We start from the raw sequence: 13,807 nt of genomic DNA, 5'->3' as shown, positions 1-13,807 counted from the left end.
CCCAGGTGTATGAAGTGCTAATGCACAGTAGGATCGGGGGTCGAATGTTGAGCTACTGTTGGAGTGACAGAGTGTCTACACCTGTTTGCTACTTGTCTTTTGCTGAGAACTGTTGAGCCGACTACCTCCCAATTTATTTTCTTTTTGGACTAACCACAAATAACAAAACTTGAACAAAAATGTGAACACTGTTTGGGCTGGCAGCTTGTGGGGCCTGTGCTTCAGCTACAGCCGTTGATGCTGACTCGAGGTAAGCCCCAAACAACCCACAGCCAGCCAGCATTTACTTTTTTTCCTTCAGTCATCACTATTTTCTTTCGCACACACACACACACACACACTCGTTATTTTAGAAAGTGACTGTGGCCTAGACACAATAAAGAGCGAGTCATTCTTGTAACAACTGACAGCTAGCTTAATGCTAGCTCCAGTAACAAAACAACAAAACCCAACTGGTTCCTTAATGCTGTAAAACTACTAAAGGCCAGGTAAGAAGAAACATTATGTAAATGAGACGACATGTGAATTACTGGGAGTAACATTTCTCCTCCTTTGGAGAAATGTGTATTGGACCAGTCAGACAACATTAACCCTTCCATCTAACAGGCCTCGGTTTGTCTTTCTTCAGCACTGATGCAGCTCTGATGCAGTTGGAATATAGGTTGAGGATAGAGAGGAAGAGTAAGGGGAATTGACGGCAAAGCAAAGCAAAAAAAACATACATTTTTTCATACAGCAGCCAATGGCCTTTGACAAAGAGGGTTAAGAAATGAGAGGAAGCGTGAGGGATGAACTGAGGTAATGTCTAATGCCCTCCTGCTTACTGGCTTATGTAGATCAGTGCTCCCTCATCAAAATATCTCCACAGGATGAACCCCGTCCTCAGCTTGGGGAGCAACTACAATCTCTTTAAAAGCTGATATCAGCTTCAAATTAGCTGAATAATGTGTGTGCATGCATGCGCGAGTGTGTGTGCATGCAGCTACTTCTATGAAAATGTGCCTGTATAAGAGAGAGAGAGCGAGAGACAAAGAATAGGAAAGCAGAGAGAGAGAGAGAGAGAGAGAGAGAGTGAGTTACTCAAAGTAGCTCCTGTTGTGGCAGATAAGCCGGTTATTATAGCCGCCGGCTATTCAGGGATTTGCCAAGATGCCATTTTTATTATCAGAGTTACTGTTAATTACTTCTGGGAAGAAAAATATTGGAGGGATATTGAATTTGGAGAGTTGGTGCAGCTGACATGCTGACAGACACTTGAAAGAGACTTATGCATAAAATGATTTCAATCTCAATCATTGTGTGAATGTGGAACCATAATGGCTAATAAGTTATAACTAATGTCTTTAAAAATATTAACCCTCCTATTAACCTAATGATGCTTTATAGATCAGTAATAAGCCATGGTTGTGATGTTTATCCTCCTTCAATCACTGTTTTGCATTTATTTAACTATATAAGCTTTTTTAAATTCTTACCATCTGGAAAAGAGTATTCAAACCAAAGTCCATGCAATAACAACGTTTAACTAGCCAACATTTACAATCTCAGACTTGATGTATATTTGTGGTGGAATAACTCTTTATTAGGGACTTATTGACAGCAGAGTTTCTCACATTATAAAGAGAAATCATCTCTGCATATATAAATGGTATCAAGTCGTCAATAAAGGGTTATTCCACCAAAATTATCAGGTCTTGCATCATAATGTTAATAAAGTTTACATTGTGTGGCCTTATTCGCTTTCTTGCCGAGAGTTAGATGAGAAGATCGATAGAACTCTCATTTCTGTGCGTTAAGAATGGAGCTGGAGGTGATTAGCTTAGCTTAGCATAAAGACAGGAAACAGGGGCAAACAGCAACCCTAGCTCTGCCCAAAGTTTCTGGAATCTTGTCTTATTTGCCAAGCAACCAGTGAGACTCCAGGAAGTCACTGTGCCTGGCTACTGATTGCCAAGTCTGTGTCCGAAATCACTCCCTATTCACTATATAGTGCACTACAGTTACTGTTCACCATTTTATTTGAGTGTGTAAATGTATCCACTATGTAGTGCCCTCAAAAATTCCACATTGGAAAGCTTTAGAGGTGCTGGATGGTGATTTTTTATAGTTTGGACAGAGCCAGGCTAGCTGTTTGCCCCTGCTTACAGGCTTTATGCTAAGCTATGCTAACTGCCTCCTGGGTCCAGCTGCATATTCAGTGTTCAGATATGAGAGTTATCAATCTTTTCATTTAACTCTCTCGCAATTGAATAAGTGTATTTCCCCAAATGTTAAACTGTTTCTTCAATGTATTATTCTTTTAACTATTACTAAAGCCAACATACCAACTCTTTATAAAGTATGCTTAATTAGAAAGCAGTACCATGAAGGTTTTGTGTGTGCGTGTGTGTGTTTGTACAGGCCTGGATCTCAAAATGGACTGCCACACCAGTCAGCAAATCATCCATAAACAACCTAAAACAGACAGAAGCCAAATTAAAACCTAATTTGGGTCCTAAACCATTACACCTGTGTATGTGTGTGTGGGCGTGTGACAGGTTTGGACCTCTTTAGGCATTGTGTGTGTGTGTGTGTGTGTGTGTGTGTGTGTGTGTGTGTGTGTGAGTGTGTTTTTGAAGGTTTGCGTGCTGCCAACACTTCAGTTCCTTCTATGTCTGGCCAAACACAACACTGGCATGGTAGCAAAATGGCCATAGTGAGCGCCTGGCAGGGGCATCCAAGAAGAGAACGCCAAGCTGAGGGAGCAAGAATCAAGTCTATGCAAAAAAAAGGTCACACCCTCACCTCTGCCCTACAATCCACGCTGCCACAACACAGGCTTGACTGACAAATTAGCATCTCAGTCTAGTCGCCTTTAACACACCAATGCATTCGTCAAGGTGCCTCTACAGCAAACTGGTGATATTTAATGACACTGGGTTCATGCTCATATCATCCAATGTAGTCTAATCTTTCAGGAAAAAAATATGTGGTGATAGGAGCATCTGCTAAAGGCAGCTAAATGTAAATTAGGAGAAGCGGAGGTCCCAGAATGCTGGCTTCGGCCTCTCGCTGAGCTCTGGCACCGACATCGAATCATGTCTCAGACATTTAGTATTATTCAAAATGAAGCATTGAAATCCTTCCTGTATGTTATAATGACATTTGTACATTTCTTGTGGTTGCACCATAAATATTTAACTGTTTTCTGGGAAAAAGAAGTGCTGATAGATAGTATTTGTCAAATCCAGTTTTTCCACCATTCATCACAGGGGCAGGGGTAATTGTGGAGGGTACAGCCTATGGAACATTCCACAGAGGGAGGAATGATGGGGGTGGATAGATTCAGTATCTCTCCTGTGCTGGCCGGACAGAGCCTTCGAACTGTCCTCCATTAAGGCATGTGTTCTGATGAGTGATTCAGTGTGTCTATATTGGGCAGGAACTCGAAACAGTGACATGAAAACGCAGTTGGCAGCAGCTTCACAAATCCCACATCAGGCCCAGGGAAACCATAATCACCACTTTCGTTTTTCAGCCTTGTTTATTTCAGAGGCTGGGGTTACAATTAAGACCATTTGCCTTGCAATTACTGTGTTAAAAATAATAAAACAATTTCGGCCTACCTAAAATACCTGCATTTTGTGTAATGATTCAGGGCGTGCAAATTGAAATTGCAATGTTTGGACATTGTCAGGGAGCTGTGTGAAGCTGCCAGAGTGATAGAACTATGTTTATCTGGATGTTTGTCTGCTTCTGGATTGCTAGCACTTTGTCAGAATGCAGCCAAACCTTGGTCACAATTTCTGCCTGACCTTCACAGGATAATTTTAGCTGTGTGGATGTATAATGTCATGATTTACTGCAAGGATTAGTTTTTCAACAGCCACAACGTAACTGAGGAACGTCTCCCGAGGGCCAGTAAGTAAATTCCCCTGTCAGTAACCCACCCGCGCTCCGAACAGCCCCCCTCCCCTCCACCCACATGCTCCCTACCACACCACTTACCCTAATTTTCCCAATAAAGTCACACGGCTCAGCCAATCTCTGCCCTCAGGCCAGCATCCAGCCAGGGAAGTACACAACCCTCTGAGGGGCAGCTTGGTTGAAATAAATACTAACCCCCAGACACAAACACATACACATCTCCACTGCACTGTGCCCACTCCTCATCCTGGAGCCCCAGGAACAGGAATTGCAAATCAAGTGATGCTGGCCCCAAAATACTTTTTTCCCCATACACAATCACTGCAAATAAATTCTACTGCATGTCATTCAGACATGACTCTTTGCAAGATTTTAGCCATTAGGTCCAATAAAAATAAAGATGTCTCAAAGAGTTGTATCAGTACATTACTTTCCTGTCATGTAAGTGTGCGGGAAGGTAGCACAAAATTGGCCTGCTCAGCCAGAGAAGGCCTCTACATGTATATATCTATAGAAGCCAAAGGAAGCCTGAGGAAAATGTTTTTGGTACCTGCACCCGTTGGTGACCTGATACTCATTTTTGCAGACTGCAGAGATGGTAATATAAAAGTGTTGTGGGATATTTTGATCCTAAAATATTTATCAGTTCTGCTAATATTGCTAATTTAGCTAAGTCGCTAGCTAGGCCTGCATTTCACATTGACGTTTTGGTAATTAGGTTGGTGTGTGAAAGGGGCCATGTGACATCGCTCCACACGCTGACTTATGGGTGGCAGAAATGTGTTATAAAAGGCAGCAGAGCGGAGAAGAAGATACATGGAAACATGTGTTGATGAGAGTGTTGAGACTGAATCAAAACTGTAAACTTGCTGGCCAAAAAACCAAAACAACATGCTGAAAGGCACTAAAACCCAGAGTCAGGTGATATTTCTCTATGGGTTCGTCACTACACCTTTCACATTATATACACATTGCATATAGTAATTTGATTCATTGTTGTGTATGTAATGTAAAATTATTAATTAGTGCAGCTTTACGTGTGCATAACAGCTGAGTAAGTTATGAGTTAATTTGTGCACAAAGATGTTCATCATGTTATTCACACAAATCTTTACAACCCTTGTGACGTTCCTTTATTTTCATGCTCAGCTACAGGCGCAGCATTTTTATCCCCCTACTACACCTTCATATTACACTCACACATCTAACTGTATTTTTCAACCTTTTCCCCACAACTTTCCGTCCCTGCAGCCCTCTGTTATCTTTTCAAGGCCTTAATCCATCCACTCTTGTAAGACGTTTGGCACTGATGAGCACCACGGCGTGTGTGCGAGGGCGGCACGGATATGGATGTCCGTGTTTCATGTTTTTGATCCAATTGTTGTGGAATCTTGTTCAGACTGTGACACATGTGCTGTTAAGATGAGAAATAGCGAGCCCATAAAAGTTGTGCGTCACATCCCACGCAATGCAAGCCGTATAGGCACGAGGTCTGGCTGTGCCGTGCGGGGGAGAGCTTGCAGTGCACGGAAAGCTCATGTCTCACACCAAGCTCTGTGCTGCAGGCCCACATACACTAATTAGACCTGATATACAGCCCGATGTGTGCTGATTGAAAGCAGGCTCATCTAACCCAGGACAGGGTCCTGTTGCACTGCTGTGGAACGCCGGAGGGTGTCATTTTGTTTCCAGGCGCTGGTCGAAGGTCAGTTTCATGGTCTCCAGACCAATTTCTTTGGTAGTAATTTAGAGAGGGTAAACTGATGCGGATCTATGGATATTATGCACCAACTTATTGATGATGTAAAAGGATGTGGTGGTTTGCGCTCTCGCAAGGGCTCTGCTGCTCACAACCAGCTGTCTATGTGGCGACAGCTTCAGCTTCACACAGAAATGAGTGGCATGCACCAGGCAGCACAGGCCACGGCACCATGCCAACCATGCCAGGCACTCCCTCGGTGCCTCTTGCAGCATGCGCCCTGTGTTGGATGTGCTAGGCTACAATGCCATGCTTGTGGAATGATAACACAGAAACACTAAGCCCTCAAACCTTGTTATCTATCTGTACATCTCTTTCTTTCATGAACTTGTCACACAGTTTTTGTTAACCTGAGCGAGAAGTACATGCATGAACAGACTGATTTACCTGCTTTTTATCCAGGCTTCACTCCTCACTATCCTCTCTGCCTCGCTCTCATAAATTGTATAACTGGGGAGGGATTGAGATGGCAGGACAATTACCCAAAGAGCTGTTTCCACTGGAACTGCAATCAAGCATCTGGAAGACTCAGCCATCCATAATCAGGCTTTTAGCCAAAGCTTTATTATATTCTATTGATACAGTTTATGCATTGGCGAGCAGATTCTCTGGTTAGATATGGATTCCATTGGCAATGTTATATGAGGTTGGATGCAACGCTCTTTATTCACTACAGCAGGACTATCCAATGGATCTGCACGGAGAATGCTCTCGGTGACCTCCAGCAGTTGCACTTCAATTATATATAGAACTGGGACACTTTAGCAGCTCAGACCAATAGCGTAGAGAGAACAGCCATCCTTGTGATTTTACAGCTGGTTTGCAATTGCAGAGTAATTATAGATTAAGAAAACATGACTTGTGTCAATGAAATAATGGCAGCCCATTGACAAATACGCCTTTCGAAGCCCAACACCTGGTGAAAGACCAATTGTTAGGTTTAACAGCATGCCAGCTTGAAAAGAACACAGTGGGTACACTGGGTTCATTTTTCCAACATTTGTCTTTGTAATGAACTGAAATTTCTCTTTGGGATGGGGACCTGCCATTTGTATGAAGCTTAAACAAATGGTGTTCCAATAACTTTTTCAGTGAACCAGAGGTGATTTGACTTTCCTTCAACTCGCACATTATTAGTCAAAATATCACATTTCTATTTCTTCTGTAAGGACTGTATGTACAATCACTGAGTGTCCAGCAGAGTTGTTGACTTGACTGATGGTGGCCACAACTTAATAACAGAGTCCTGTGCTTTTTAATTCCTAATCATGCACAATGGTAACACTGGCGCAATAGATTCCCAAGCACACAAGTACTACTATACAGATGGGTCACCAGCCCGTCCCCCAGCCACCCTAACAAGTAATACATGATGAATGTGTATTAGAGTCCATGCTGTGTTCAATAAACTACTGAAACACATTTTTGTAATGGAGCCAGCAGCTGGTTAGCTTAGTTTAGCACAAAGACTGGAAACAGGGGGAAACAGCTAGCCTGGCCAAAAGCAACAAACCAGCACCTGTAAAGCTCACTAATTAACACATTATATCCAGTTTGTTTAACCCGTGCAAAAAAACGAAGCGTAAAGCCAACAAGTCGCGGTTTTACGGGGGGTTATTAGCAGGACTATTTGTTGGCTGGGTGCAGTGACTCAGCGACTTATTGTTTTTACACTTTTTGTACAAATTAAACAAACGAGATGTAACGTGCTAGTGAGCTTTAGAGGTGCTGGTGCCTATCAGCACCTCTAAAGCTAGCGGTTTCCCCCTGTTTCCAGTTTTTATGCTATGCTAAGCTAACCCTCTGCTTTCTGAAGCATCATATTTAGCATACAAACTCTCTATCTAACTCTAACTGTAACCAACTACATTTCTTTACTTTTTTGGAACTTCTTCATTTCAGTTGTGCATTGCATTGTGGGACAATAGTGTCTAGTCATACTGTCTAAGACTCCATTCATAATTTTGGTTTTAACTTCATTTATTTTGTAATCTTTCATGCGGTTATAAAGAAAATACAGAATATAGAATGCAACTGGGACATCTCAGCACTGTCTCACATATAACACACAGAGGCAGCCATCATGAAATCATCGTCTCCACCACAAATTATGTTCTCATCTCATTATCTCTGCACTTCAAAATGAAAGGGTTTTTTTCTCTTTTCGAATACCAGACGCCGTACGGAATGACATACTTATGAGCCAACTTAGAGACACAAGTCTGGTGTGAGAATATGCTGATTCAGCTATTATTCATTATACCGTGTTTGAAAAAGAGCAGGCTCTGTTACTGACAGAGGATAAATGCAGGAGAGATGCCCGATGGGGGATGTTGGTTTGTCCTGTGATTTAGCTACCAGTTGGAGCTTCTCACAGCGGCATTGATTCACTTATACAAGTCATTTCAGTTGCGCAAGCTGAAGCCAACAGTAATGATGAGTTGCAGTATGCCAACCACATGGTGGACGCTGCCTCACTAGTGGCCTCCTCAGACCTCAGACAGTCTGTACAGAGATACACCTTGCTGTTTGAATGGTTGGGAATGGAGGACTGTGCCAAAAAGCCAGAGGAAAAAAAATATTTTTTTCATCCTTTAATCAAACTGACCTTCTTTTCTTTCTGCACATGCATGGGCAAATGTACACTCATACACCCACGATGCACATATGGAGAGACAAATATGGACACGTGGCACGTTATAACCCCACAGGTGACACAGTTTACAGACTTGAAAGTCGATTCTGTTTGGGTCGTTTTACTTTTCATTATTTCTCTCCATCCAGCTTTCGTCTTCCCATCTCTCTCCTCCTCCTCCATCCCTTTTCTGTCTCCCACTTAAAGCTGCTTCTCCTCTCTGTTGACAGCTTTGCTCGGCTGAAAAAAAGAAGCAGAATTACTGAGTAAAAGGGAAAAAGAGAGCAAATAACAGCTCTTAGAATGTTTGGATTGTGAAACCAGAACATTAGTACAAACCATAATGGCTGGCCCAGAGCGCCCAGCGCCTCTCCAGAACTTCACTCTCACAGGCAATGATGTAACGCCAGCCATTTCATATGAAGCATTCGCTTGTTGCACTCCTCAAAGTCTATTTATACCTTCTTCGTCTACTCAAAATAAAGCAGCCTATGTTAGGCTGATGCCCTTTAAATAGCCTGTTTGTTTAAGAATTAGAATACAACTTTATGGTGATGATAGTTTACTATAATTCTGGAAAACTCTGAATCGCTTCATGCGTGCAAAGTAGAAAAAGATGTGAGCTATTTATCACAAAAAATGATGAGAAGAAGAACTTTTTAATGTCAGATGACCTTGCCTGTTGGTGATGATATCCTGCGCTCAGATATCTATAAATGACTGAAATAATAGACATAAAATACAAGTGACTCACCCAATTGGCAGGTACAACTGCTGCGCTGTCCAGGATAGATACTTTTACTACTACAAAGCAGTGTGTGTGTGTGTGCGTGTGTGGCACGTGTGTTTGTGGTGCCAACCAGGCCTCAGTGTATACTACGCAGCAGAATAAACAAGTCTGTCTGTGTTCGCAGTCTGTAATTAAAGCCGTATAAAAGTGCACACGCATGCAGTAACAGCACACGTCATGGCCCTCAGCGGCTCTGTTTGCCTCAGCCCTCAGCATGGGCTTGACAACAGCTGACCTAAACCACCTATGGCTAACTTCTCTGCACAGACGTATATTAGACGTAGCATTAAAAAAAGCTGCACAGGCGCGGCCCTCTCGGCTTGCTTCGATGGAGCCGAATGTGCAGCACACACTAAATGCTGCGTAATAACATGCTGCCCTCAAAGCTGGATTCACAGAGCAGCGCCCCGTATCAGCCGCAGGGAGATTTGATTGTATTGGCTTATTTCAATGGGCTCCACCACCACCTCAGCCATAAAAATAACCAAGACATGAGAAAAGACCACATCATGCTGAATCCTGCCAGAGTTGGGCTTAAACGTAGACATACTCCAGCGGCCCATAATCTACCATGAGGTGAGCTCATCGGGGAGTCAGCCCTCAAGACCTCACAGCTCAAGGATGACCGCTACCTGTGCTGTGGCAATCAAATGAATTCTGGGGCGGATACGTCACATTTTCCTCCTAAAACATGACATTTTGTTGGGAATCAAGGGTCAATCATTGCATTTCAGTTGTAGTAGGTTATCCTGTGCTCGGCAAGCCTGCTGTACATCCAGACCTACACACTCAACAGAACGTGTAAACCATTCCCGCTGTGGATTGTATATACTATATGTTACCATGAGTGGAAGAATGTAAATGTGTGTGTGTAGAACAGTGGGGAGTGTGCATCTGTGCACCAAGGCACATGTGTGTTTGTGTGCATCTGTGTTGTACATGCACATGAGCTGGAGAGACTCTCCATTATAGTTTCTGACCAGATTTTGCCCTCTGCTGGTGCAATTTAGGCAGCACTGTTTCTGCATCCCCCCCCCCCCCCCCCCCCCCCCCCCCCTGCCCCCCCTTGACAAGTGAAAAGCATCACTCACAGCTGCAGGCCACAGATGAATGATGAAGACAAGTGCTCCAAATGAACCACATTTTATAGCTTAAATTTGCAGATTCCATAGACACATTTTGCAAAAATAAAAACTGCAGGTGAATCTGCTGCAGCCGAGCATGAAATTGAGGGCTGTTGAGAGGAAGAAGCCAAAGTGAACCAGTAGCTCTACACTTTGCTGTGTGTGTGTGTGTGTGTGTGTGTGTGTGTGTGTGTGTGTGTGTGAGTGTGTGCCCATGGTTATATGTACGTCTGTGTGTGTGTCAGTCACCAAACAGATCCCCTTGGAGCCAGTGATGGTCCAGAAGTCCCACGCATTTCCCATGCTCACTCACACCAAGCAGTGAGTTCCACCACACACTCTCTCCCTTTTCTCCCTCTCTCATTTTCATGTCATGTCCTCTTCCCCTCTCCTTTTCATTCTCTCGCTCCCGTCGTCACCGTTGCCATTATCATCCCACTTTGTTTTCAGCTGATTTTCAGCCTGACCTCGTCTCTGGAGGAGAATAATTACCAAATGGGGACACCGTGTTTTAACAGTGATTTTGAGGTTAGCGACCCGCGCACGTTTGCTGGTCTTTTTTGTTCTCGCTGTGAAACTTGCCAATGTTCCTGTTCTCCCCCCCTCCACCTTCTCTGACCCCCGTGCATACATCAGTCCATAGTGAGATTGCTTTAGGAGTAATCACTGAAATCTCTCACTGTCGGAGGAGTTGGCGGGGCACCCCCCGTGCACTGCGTCTTGGAACATTGTGTCCATGCAGTGCTAGATGCTAAAGAGTGGTGATTGCGGAGAATGTGGCATGGTTTTGCAGAATGCCAGCTTATTAAGTTCAGCCATGCCAAAGTTATATTTGTGTTCCAAACGCTCTGCTGAATTGCAAAATAGAATGTACTGTACATTTTTTTCACATCAAAACACAAGAAATGGCTTCACTTTGCAAGAAAAGGAATAATAAAAAAAAAACCAACAGCTATATCTTGCCCACATAATCATCAGAGTTTTGTTTGTGTGTGCAGTCTGGGTGGCTGCTAAGTGGCCACAGGTTTCATTAGTGTGACCTGGTTAGGGGACAGTGGTGGAGCAGGTGGTCAATGGTAGATAGAGCAAAGAGATGGGGACCCTGAGTGAGTAAAAGCACAGGGCTAGCAGGGGCTGCGCTGGTATTCCACTCACCTTGAGCATGTAAAACACTATCCCTGTGGACGCAGCATGAGGTGTGGGGGAAGGGGTCGAACTTTTCTTCCCTGCCTTGACATAGATCACATAACTGGGCCAGCATGGGACTGAGCCTGCCTCAGCTGTGGAGGTAAACCACGAGCAAAACTTCTCTTTCAGATCAGTGTAAGCCCGGTGCTGCATGTGAATTAACTCAGTTGTTTGGCTTTAATCATTTCTTATCACAGGACATTAACAAAGAGAAGTGGCTAAATCAAGATGACCCTTGTAGCTACCATCCCGTTTTAGTGCCGTTTTAATTAAATCAGACACATGCATGAATCCACACCCATCACTACCCTATTCATTCCCCAGTAACACCCATCACTGCCCCTACGTGTCAGTTTGAAGGAGCAGCATTCAGGGAATGTAACTCATGTCGTACGTGCCTCGAGGTTGCCACAAAAATTAAGCACATAGGTGTAAAGAAATGCCAGTCAGCCTCTCCATGGCTCCCTCAGTCCAGCTCCTGGCAGTGCGCTGGTGAGGCCCCGGGCCCAGGAATGCTGTGCCCATCTGTCAACACTGAGCTGCCTTCCCTGGCAGATGCCACAGAGAGGATTTTTGTAACCTGGCCCTGGGTGGATTTCATAACCTGGCCTGGTTGTACAGCAGAGGGCCGGAAGATTATGTGCATATGCGCCTGTATGTGAGTGTGTGTGTGTGTGTGAATCCTACGAAGCTTTCTATCAACAAAGTGGGTCGGACTTCAGGCTGATAAAGACACTAAAAAGTTTACTTCTGTAGAATTTATTGAGCTATCATCGAACAAATATCTAACATCTACCTCTACACTTGCTTCCTCTGCTCATCTCTCTGTCCTGCCCTCTCCTCCTTCACCTTCTCCTCCCCCTCTTGTATCACTTCCCACCAGTCCTGTGCTGGTCCTGTAGCTCTGATATTTATAATGAATGGTGTTCTCTATGTGGGGCCTGAATGTGTGTGGTGGAGCCAAGGGAGCACCACCTGAGTGATGATTCTGTCTGCCCAAGTCTCTCTCTACCTCTCTCTCTCTCTCTCTCTCTCTCTCTCTCACACACACACACACACACACACACACACACACACACCAACACACACACGCCTGACCTGCTGGGAACACAGGGTCTTGCTGTATCAGGCCTCTGTGGCAGGGGCAATTAGAAAGGTCCAGACGGAGCACAAGCTCTCTTCTCATACTGTCCCCATTAGAGAGGGAGAGACATGCAGTGAGGAAAGACAGGAAGAGGACACACATTAACACACCGTCTCTCTCTCTCTCTCTCTCTCTCTCTCTCTCTCTCTCTCTCTCTCTCTCTCTCACACACACACACACACACACACACACACACACACAGTGGCCGTACAGTAACCTTACTCAGCCCTGCGTTTGCTAAGGTGACTTGGTGGCTCTTACAGTGCAGAGCGTTATAATTAGCAATTTTTTCTTTACTCCTCAGCTGTGTTTTAACCTGCTTAACAGACTTCCTAGTGAGTGCCTAAGACACGGGTCAAGCCATCATGTTGGTGTCCCTGAAGTCTACAGTCAAAATACTGAAAATAATGGGCCTGGAGTTGGATGAAGCAGTGTCCGATCTGTCCAGCCACAATCTCTGTGCCAAGATGACAACACAATGATGGATGCTTTAAATGCTGCAGTACTTGCCACACAATTACAAGTGATGAAAATGGATTCGGAGTCACTGAATGATGTGTTTATGTGTCAGGACCTGATGGGTGTCAGAGGGCTCATCCTTTGACCCGAGACGTGCACAGAGACCAGTGCTCTTTGCACACCGCCTTTGTCTCCACATGAATTATCCATCGGGCCAAGTGTGGTAATCAAGCTCCTTCGGCAAGCCTTATTACAATGTTGGTCATTTAGCCTATTAGCAATGCTCTTACCTCATTTCTTGGTCAACTCCAATTGCATGGAAAATGGAGCAGTCAGCATGTTAAATGGGCTCGGGGAAGGCTGGGTGAATTAAGGGCCATAAAGCGACGGCAGCTGATACAGCACAAGCAGGCTCGCGGAGAGACGCTGTAAACCTCAGGGCACATAGTCGGTCCTGGGTCACAGGAGGACTCTGGTATGATGAGCTCCCGATCATGAAAACTAATATTTAAAGAGGGGACAAGGGAGGACACGGAGTTATACTGGATATTTGCAAAATAGCCTGAGAGTTAGGGAAATTACATAGCTCCTAATACACCCGTCAAGTGTAATTTAGAGTTGAAAAAGTTCAAATGAACAGATCAAATAAACACACTTTTAAGAAACAATGAGAAGGTCTGGTCTCTGTTGTGAATGCAGGAGCAGCACTTTTAATCTCCATCAGATCCGAAACATGTCTTTGTGTATCTCTGTATGTTTTCTTTTATCCATAAAGACAAGATGTGTAGGTATCAGGTATTAT

This window comes from Enoplosus armatus, chromosome 10 (genome assembly GCF_043641665.1).
Source record: "Enoplosus armatus isolate fEnoArm2 chromosome 10, fEnoArm2.hap1, whole genome shotgun sequence".
NCBI classification, from domain to species: domain Eukaryota; kingdom Metazoa; phylum Chordata; class Actinopteri; order Centrarchiformes; family Enoplosidae; genus Enoplosus; species Enoplosus armatus.
The sequence above is the reverse complement of the archived record's forward strand: the minus strand, read 5'-3'. Positions refer to the sequence as shown.